This window comes from Mus caroli, chromosome 3, assembly GCF_900094665.2.
Source record: "Mus caroli chromosome 3, CAROLI_EIJ_v1.1, whole genome shotgun sequence".
In the NCBI taxonomy this organism is placed as follows: domain Eukaryota; kingdom Metazoa; phylum Chordata; class Mammalia; order Rodentia; family Muridae; genus Mus; species Mus caroli.
This window is the reverse complement of record NC_034572.1, coordinates 88,999,084-89,007,102: the sequence shown is the minus strand read 5'-3', so window position 1 is coordinate 89,007,102 and position 8,019 is coordinate 88,999,084. Positions and strand designations below refer to the sequence as shown.

The window sequence follows — 8,019 nt, the reverse complement described above, 5'->3', positions numbered from 1 at the left end:
CCTTCCTTCCTTCCTTCCTTCCTTCCTTCCTTCCTTCCTTCCCGTTGATGGAATCTCTGGCCAGGCTGACCTCTGACTTCCTATTTAGCTGAAGATGACCTTAGATTTCTGACCCTCCTGCCTCCATTTCCTGTGTTCTGGAATTACAGTTATGTACCACCNTGACAGGTTCATTCGTTGCTGGGATGAACCTCAGGGCCTCCTGTGTGCTCACCAAGTGTTCTATACCAGTGGCTGCATCCATCCCCAGCGCTGCAGATCTTATCTCAGTGGGAGTAAGCCACTGCAGGAATATCAGAGAAATAACCACGGCTGTGCTGGAGTCTGGGGTGCTCCTACAAAGGTGATAGATACCATAAACATCTTAGGCAGTGCCAGACATCAAAGAGAAAGCACATGAAATGGGCTTAGTACCATGTAATTTCACCTTTGATACTGGGCATATTCCCCTGGCTTTTTCCTTCTATTCAGTAGCTTAGGCAATCAGCTATCCATATAATCTTACCAAGCAGTAGACTTTTGAATTTCAGAACTTTTTATAAGATGGTTAAACAACTATCTGGTGGTGGTGAATGATTGAAAACCAAGCACTTGAGAGAGAGGCAAGAGGGTTAGCTCAAAGTCACTCTCAGGTATGCAGGGAGTTTGAGGACAGTCTGAGCTATAGAAGACCTCATCTAAAACCCATAAAGAGTTGGGTCTGGTGGCACAGGCTGAGGCAAACGATTACAAATTCAAGACTAGCCTGGGCTACAGGTTTAATTCAAGACTATCCTGGGCAACTTGGGTGAAACCATGTCTTGAAGTAAAAGTGAAAAAGAGAATCAGGGATATAGTTTAGTGCTATATGCAAGGCTCTAGCTTCACCAATACCCTCCCCACAAAAAGGAGAAGGAAGATAAGGAAGAAGAAGAAGAAGAGGAGGGGGAAGAGTAAGAAAACTGGCTAAATATCTCAAGTAAATGTTTTCCACTCAAGATCTGAGTTCAATCCCAGAAACCCACTCAAAGGCAGGAGACTGGGCCAGTGACCCTGTAGTCCACAGTGTGCCCACATACAAACTATGTCCACACACAGTGATGAACAGACAGATAAAGGTTAACAGTAAGAATTCTCATGGACTCATCCCCTCTCAGTCTTAGAGATCAAAACAACACTAGGAGGGAAAAGCCAGGTCATCCACATCTTTTCCTTCTGGCAAACCTGTAATGTGGTAAAAATAAGATTACCGAGCATGTTCTCAAACACCAAACCTTCCCCATCCCTTCCTTTTCTTTCTTTCCTTCCTTCCCCCTTCCTCCCTTTTTTCTTTTTTCTTTTCTTCTTTTCTTTTCTGAGACAGGGTTTCTCTGTGTAGCCCTGGCTGTCCTGGAACTCACTCTGTGGACTAGGCTGTCCTCAAACTCACAGAGATTCGCCTGCTTCTGCCTCCCAAGGGCTAGGATTAAAGGCTTGCACCACCACACCTAGCTATTTATTTTATGATTAAGGTTTATCATTTATTTTTGCACCTGTGTGTGCAGGGTACAGAGTAGCCCAGAGGACGTCAGATCCCCTGGAGCTGGAGTTACAGGTTGTGAGCCGCCCCTGAACCTGTGTGGATGCTGAGATCTGAATTCCAGCCCTCATGATGCAGAAGCCACTGCTCTTAACCGCTGAGTCATCTTTCTTGTCCTGAATTTATTTCTTTTTGAGACAGGGTATTGTGAAGCCCAGGCTGTCCTCAAACCCCATAGATGGTTTAGGCTAGCCTTGAACTACAAATCTTCCTGCCTCTACCTCTCCCAAATGGATTACAGGTATATATCATTGCACCCAACTTCCACCTTAGAGCTTTATTTATTTATCCATTTATTTGAGACAGGATCTCACTACATAACCCTGGACCTTGCTGTGTAGCCCAGGGTAGGCTCTAACTTATGGAGGTTCACCCAGCTCAGCCTCTTGTGTGCTTGTGTTAAAGACATGTACTCCTGTGCCTAGCTAAATAAATAAATAAATAAATAAATAAATAAATAAATAAATAACACTAAGCATTATTCCTTGTGTAAATATTTTAGATTACGGATCGTTAATATAAGAATCCTTGCCTGGGAGTGCAGCTTAGTCGGTAGAGGGTCAACTCCCAGCAATACAAAAAACCTGGTGTAGTGGATGCTTACCTGCAATCCCAGTGCTCAGGACTTCAAGACGGAAGGAGCAAGAATTCAAGCTCATCCTCTGCTTCTTAGTGAGTTTGAGGCCAGCCTCGGCTACATGAGATCCTGCCTCAAAGAAGGAGGAGGATGAGGAAGAAGAGGAAGAGGAGGGAGAGGAGGAGGAAGAGAAAGAGGAATAAGAATTTTTAATTGGTCATGAGTCTTATACCTGTAATTCCAGGGCTCAAAAGGCATGATTGCCATGAGTTCAAGGCCAGCCTTAGGTACATAGTGATAACCTGTCTCAAAAATACAACAACAGGGGGCTGGAGAGATGGCTCAGCGGTTAAGAGCACCAATTGCTCTTCCGGAGGTCCTGAGTTCAATTCCCGGCAACCACATGGTGGCTCACAACCATCTGTAATGGGATCCCATGCACTCTTTTGGTGTGTCTGAAGACAGCTATAGTGTACTCATATAAATAAAATAAATAAATCTTTTTAAAAAATACAACAACAACAACAATAACAACAACAACAAAACATTCTTTTAAAATTACGTATGGGACTTTCGGCTTTATGAGTCCTGCCTCTCTCTGCTTTGCAGAGGATCTTTCTCTTTGCGTCTGTTGCATGTGTATATTTCTTCACATCTAATAAACACCTTGCTTCAACTGTTACAGTAAGTAAATAAACAATATTCTAATATCACGATCATTTCTAAACTAATAGGTTTTCACCACTGTGAGACCCTGATTCTTCTGTTAAGTGAAGAGGGGTGTGGCCGACTCAGAAGTCAGGTCCTCTGCTGTACCTCCAGTGTGGGAGAGATGGAACATGCAGCTGTGCAGCCTGGGAGAGGAAGGGGTGCTTCAGACTACAGGGAGGCAGGGCCCAAGCTTCCCAGAGCACCCTCCCTCTGACTCTCCTACTGTGCCAAGCCTGGCTCCAGAAGAGTTGAGACAAAAGCCATAAAACAGCTTTTATGCAACAGTCTCTGGCTTCACAGACTTGGCTAACACCTTCGCAGTCAAGAGCCTGGGAGTGAAGAAATGTGTCTCAGTTAATGGCTTAAATTAAGCTATCAAACTCCCTAATAAAGCTCCCATCTTGAACAGGTTTCAAACCCCAGAATATCCAAAGGAAAATGAAAGCGCTTGTCTTTGGGGCTGGGAAGACCTGGAGTCATTCTAACCCTGATTCACTGTTTCCTTGTTAAGCCTCAGGACAGGCAGGAGCAAATCCCTGCCCTCTAAGGATGCCAGGGCACCCTTTCTCACCTCAGTACTTAGGTGCTACCTGGGAAGAGGGCAGGGGATCACTCTCCCAGTGTACCGGGAAGACTTAGTTCGATGTTGAGATCAGAAGGAAGACCGGTCACCTGGCCTGTGTGTCCCATCTGTCTTGCTACACAGTGCGGAGCTGCTCATTGCCACTAAGCTCTCCCCAGGGTCCATCAGATGCTGCAGCAACACTGAAAGCTTTCTCTGTGGATGAAAGTGTGAGACGTGGGAGTCCCAGACTGCCTGCCCAACTGACCAAAAGCTGCCCAGAAACCAAACTTGTTAGGGCTTTTTAACTTATTTTTTATCCGTTGAGAATGTTATACATGGGGGCTGGTGAGATGACTTAGCGGGTAAGAGCACTGACTGCCCTTGCGAAGGTCCTGAGTTCAATTCCCAGCAACCACATGGTGGCTCACAACCATCTGTAATGAGATCTGACACCCTCTTCTGGTGTGTCAGAAGACAGCTACAGTGTACTAACATAAAATAATAAATAAATAAATAAATAAATAAGGAAAACAAAAAAGAAATGATAAAAAAGGAGAGAATGTTATACACGAATACAATGCAATACGATTATATCCACACCCACATTTCTCCCCTATACCATACAGAATGTCTACCCTTCAACTTGATGTCACCATTTTTTCTTCTTCCTCATCTTTCTTTTCCTTTTTCTTCTTCTAGATAACCCAGGGGTGTGGACCATCAGAGCATGGGAAACCTACCAGTGGCCACATCCTCAAATAAACTAATCCAGGTTTCAAAAAACTTAAAACAACTGTGCTGAGCACACTCAGCAGTCCACCTGCTGGAAAGACAACAGACAGGGAAGGCAGCAGTGTGGCTACTGAGACAGAAGCTGGAGCGATTTAACACTGAGCCAAAGAAAGCCAGAGATCAGCAAGTGCTGCCAAGGCTAAGCATCAGCAAGGAGGGGCTCTCCCTCAGAAACATCAGAGGGAGTGGGGCCTGCAGACATCTTGATGGGAGTTCCCTTTTGGCCCAAGGATGCAAGAGAAGAATGCATTTCTGTTGGAAGGAAAGAAGAATGTGAGGAGGAAGGGAGAAGGGGGAATAAATCTAGGACCAGAAAGTCAAAGTTGAGCAGCTGACAAACACGAAACATAAACTGGATCTCATTAGTGATTAGAGAAATACGTGTTAAAGCACTAGTGAGCATGAATGTCAAAATTACAAAGTATCTGTCTGGGTAGATGGTGCACCCCTGTGACCCTAGCACCTAGGGGCCTGAAGCAGGAAGATTCAGGGTTTGAGGCCAGCCTGAGCTACATAGACTCTGTCTCAGTGATATAACAACAAACAACAACAACAAAAAGCTGAGGAGACAGGGGTAAAGGGACTTATTATCAAGTCTGGCACCCTGGACCCACGGTGTGGAAGCAGAGAAAACCCTCCCAGAAGGTTTCCTCTAATCAACACATAGGTGCCTGACACCACACAGCCACCCTTCAATAAACAGTAAAACTTTAAAGCTGATAACATTCAAGGTTAGAAGTGGGTGGGAACCGGCATTTCTATTTTATTATCAAAAGTATAAAATGGTGGGGTGATTCTAGGATGCACACATTTAGCAAATTTCCTGAGATCTCTATTGAAACAGGGCAGCGTGAACAGGGTGATCCCTGTAGCACCCCACAACAATGAAAAAACCTGAGCAGCCGATGCGGAGCAGAGATACTGCCCTGATATGACTGCGTCTTGGTAAATGTGCAGTATCAAGCCACCAAGAAGCAGTCTGTGTGTGGATGACATGGAGGGACAGCCACGAAATACAGCTGCTTCCTCAGCCAGGATACTAAAAATGGAATGATACAGAGATTAGCATGGTCCTATGCAAAGATGGCACAGGAATTTGTGAAGTGCTCTGTGTAAAAAAAAAAAAAGAAACGGAAAAGAAAAAGAAATGCAGTTAGTTGGGTAGAGGAGAAAACTATGACCTCATTTCAATTTAAAAAAAATATATATACATACATATACATATGTGTGTATATTATATATGTATGTATGAATTTAAATGAGATAGACTAAATATCATATACAATTATGTATTTATAGGCAAACAGAAAATAATTTGTAGAGATAAACCTTCTTTTACCATATAAGTATAACTAACAATAGTCACCTTTTTTCCTGTGTGTGTGTGTGTGTGTGCTCGTGTGTGTGTGTGCGCGCGCGCTCACGTGTGTGTGTGTGTGTGTGTGTGTGTGCTCGCGTGTGTGTGTGTGTGTGCGCGCGCTCACGTGTGTGTGTGTGTGTGTGTGCTCGCGTGTGTGTTAAGGTGGCTTTTCACGTAGCCCAGGCTGGCCTCAAACTCAGTGCATAGTGGAGATGACCTTGCACCTCTAATCCTGCTGCTTTGCCGTGGTTTGTGGGTGTTGAGGGGTGAACCCAGGACCTCGTGCCTCCAAGCCAGCACTCTCTGAGCTATTCCCCGGCCCACCCCTCTCCCAGGTAGCTCTGGATGGCCTGGAACCTGAGGCAGCCCCTCTATCTCCATCTCTCTGGTGCTGGTATCCCATCCCGGGCCACCATGCCTGGCTTTTGAAAGCTTGGATTTTAGAGATATTTTGCTTTTCATAGTGTTTATAGATTTTACACTTATGTATTTATTTGCCTTTTCTTTTGGTGATGAAGGTTGATAGTCATATGTGTCTAAGCTTTATATTGAGCTTAAGACACATATGTCTTAAGCATAATTTAAAAATTGAAATAGTGTGAGAATATAATAATGATGCTGCCTAGAAGATGAGCAAACATGGTAAGGATTAAAACCCAGTAAGGCTGGAGAGATGGCTCTGCAGTTATGATTACATAAGTCTCTTCCAGAGGACCCAAGTTTGGTTCCCAGGCAGCTTACAACTACCTGTAATCCTAGCTCCAGGGGATCAGATGCCTCTGGCCTCTGTGGGCACCTACACATACCCACAAACGGAAGACACAGCTACGCATCATTAAAAAGAAAATAAACCTTCAAAACAATAAGCCTCAGCATTGGCGAGACTATGAAGAAAGGGCACACTCTTCAGGGCTTGTGAATGGGTCCATGGGGCCTATTTGCCAATACCCATCAAAGGTAAAAGTGGCATACTGAGCCTCATGGGAATTATAGCCTCGTGCAACGACCTGGAATGTCCAGCAGGCAAAATATAGGCAGTAATAACAGTTACTGGTTGTTAAACGCTTAATGCCTCCTCAGCACTGTTCTAAACCCTTTGGCGTAGAAGGATGAACCACACCCACTCCCATAAAGGCTGACACTAACTTCTCTAAGCTCTTTATGTAGTCCTCCTTAATCCCCAAACAACTCTATAAAGTGGGTGCTCCCATTAGCTCCAATTCACAAACCAGGAAGCGGCTGCTGAGAAAGGGAGAGTTACCTAAAGTCAAGTCACTCTTGGCAGAACCCAGCTTCAGATTCTTGGGCCTGGAGCCTCTACCTCGCTGGGCACTAACGTCCCTCAGTCTCATAGATAGCTCTTCACACTAGGCCCCGTCCAGTCATACTGTTTGGGATTACTGCTTAGAGGGCTGTCAGTCCATTCGGCACTTCTTTTTTTTTTTGTTTGTTTGTTTGTTTTTTTTTCGAGACAGGGTTTCTCTGTATAGCCCTGGCTGTCCTGGAACTCCCTCTGTAGACCAGGCTGGTCTCGAACTTAGAAATCCGCCTGCCTCTGCCTCCCAAGTGCTGGGATTAAAGACCACTGCCCCGCTAGCACTTTTTAAACAATAGTATTTGGTGAGAAGCAAAAGGTTAGTTTCTCTCAAGTGTCTTTGCAACCAAGACCAAGCGTGTGCCTGTTCTGCGTGTGCCTGTTCTGCGTGTGCCTGTAAGCCTTGCACAGTGAGCTCTGGCTGAGCAGGGAAGGCAGATGTGGGGTGTGGAGTGTGGGGCGTAGCTGCAGAAGTCCCCAGGCCCAGTGCTTCCAGGGTATCACTTGGAACTTGAGGGGTAGGGGCAGTGTCCTCCGAGTCGGACAGGAAAGCTCTCTGACTGCTTCCAGATGAAGTCCAGTCACATTTGCCACCTGGGCCTGTGACTCAGCAGATCCAGCGGTGCTCAGCAAACCAGGCTATCTATGAGGCCGGCAAGCCGTGGCAATGGCTCTGGCGACCTTGAGGGTGTGGACATAGCTCTCTTCAGAAAGTACTAGCTCTTACCTTGAGAACCACTGGGAGCTTCTGGGTCTCAACAAACAACACAGGATCATGGGACACCAGGTGACCTTATGACTCATCCTTCCCCCCAAGCCAGGGATTAACTGATTTACCCATAGAGTCAGCGCAGATCCTCGCGCTCTCAAGCGCGAGTGTGAGACTGCGCTGAGGGCAGAGGGAGGTTTGCGCCAGCTTGTGGGCAACCTCTCCTTTCTCCGCCCACGGCAGAGGATTCAGGAGTACTCAAGCATGACAGACACAGAAGAGAACATTCCAGCCTGGCTTACGGGGGTGGGGTGGGGTTGTGGGAGTACAGGGGATGTGTGTGGGGGTGTTCCCTCTGTACACCTGCAGCTCAGAGACCCATTATGAAAAGATAAACCACAAAGCTTTTAGAACTACACTGCCTGTGTTTGT

General features: G+C 45.8%; 1 long non-coding RNA gene across 1 annotated transcript; it reads right to left on the bottom strand.

The window, feature by feature from the left end:
- Positions 1–192: 192 nt before the first annotated feature.
- Positions 193–7,726, bottom strand: LOC115030626. Its single transcript, XR_003836224.1, has 3 exons — positions 7,606–7,726; positions 2,163–2,264; positions 193–335 (listed from the first exon to the last, which is right to left on the bottom strand). It is a non-coding gene; the product is annotated as an uncharacterized LOC115030626 (long non-coding RNA).
- Positions 7,727–8,019: the final 293 nt, after the last annotated feature.